Here is a 1,513-nt window from a genome sequence, read left to right on the forward strand (position 1 = left end):
TCTGTGTGTGTTTCACTCGATGGTTTGAATGACGGAAGGCGTAGCGGCCAGAGGGCGCGTTCTCTTGTACTTTACACTCCTGCTAGCTTTCACTCCCTGATGAAGAATAACTGCACACAGGGCTGTTCATCACGCAAAGCCTCTGAGTGTATTTTTTTTTGTTTTTATCATAGAATTTTTATTGGAAATTTGCATTTTACACATTATAACACCACACCCGACAACCCCAGCAAAACAACCACAGCCAAAACCAAAAGAGAGGGGGAAACAAAAAACAATAACAAACAAACATTCAAACAAACAAACAAAACACACACACACACACACACACACACACACACACACAAAAAGAAGGTAAAACGATTAGTGTTTACCGTCTACCTCTCCTCAATCCACCTCTAGGGTGCGCACATCATTGAAGTAGGTAATAAATTGTTGCCATTTTCCCAAAAATGAGTCACCCCTGCCTCTGATGTTGTACTTGATTTTTTCAAGTTTTAAAAAGAACATTAAGTCTTTAAACCAGACTGATATAGAGGGGGGTTGTGGAGAGGTCCAAGACAACAATATTCTGTACCGAGCAAGTAACGATGCAAAGGCCACAACACTAGCTTGTTTTTGGTTCAGAGGCTGACGCTGAGATGAAACACCAAAGATGGCAATTAAAGGACAGACATCCAATTTGATTTTAAGAACGTTGGACATAGTTTCAAAGAAAGAGTTCCAAAAGTTCTGCAGTTTGGGACAGAGTGCAAACATATGACTCAGGTTACAGGGCGAAAGTTTGCATTTTTCACACGTCAGGAACATTGGGATATATTTTATGCAGTTTACTCCTAGAGAGGTGAGCTCTGTGGACCACTTTAAATTGTATGAAACTAAGTCTAGCACAGGACGCAGTGGTAACTGCCGCTGAGTGTATTAAAAGCTACCCTTTGTAAAGGTCATGTGAAATTTGGCTCTGTATAGGCATAGCTGGTTAAAATGAAGTTTAGAAGGAGGTGGAGCACTGATAGTGATGGGGAGGTGGTTGCAATTTCAGGTCTCATACTGAGTGGAGTAAAATATAGGCAGAATTGCTGGAAAAGGAAGCATTTCACATGAGCCCAGTGTCTGTTAACTACAATCTTAATGTTGTGGAACGTCCAAGAGACAAGTTAGTTCCTGTTATCACTTATGTTATAGTCTCTCTCTCTCTCTCTCTCTCTCTCTCTCCCTCTCTCTCTCTCTCTCTCTCTCTCTCTCATCCTGAAGACTTTCCCTTGAAGAGCACCGTGACTGTTACAGAGAGCTGACAACTGAGACTCCTCCTGTAAATGTTAAATAAATGTCTCCTAATGAATACGTCATCACATCAACGATTATTTTAAAAAATGACATTGTTAAACAACAAGTGGTTTTTAAAACAAGCAAACAAAAAAGTTATTTATTAGTTCCCGAATAAGTCCTCGTGAATGAACTGCTACTATAGCAACAATAACATTTTACAAGGAGCACATTAATATAAACCTGT

Source organism: Ictalurus furcatus, chromosome 14 (assembly GCF_023375685.1).
Source record: "Ictalurus furcatus strain D&B chromosome 14, Billie_1.0, whole genome shotgun sequence".
NCBI classification, from domain to species: domain Eukaryota; kingdom Metazoa; phylum Chordata; class Actinopteri; order Siluriformes; family Ictaluridae; genus Ictalurus; species Ictalurus furcatus.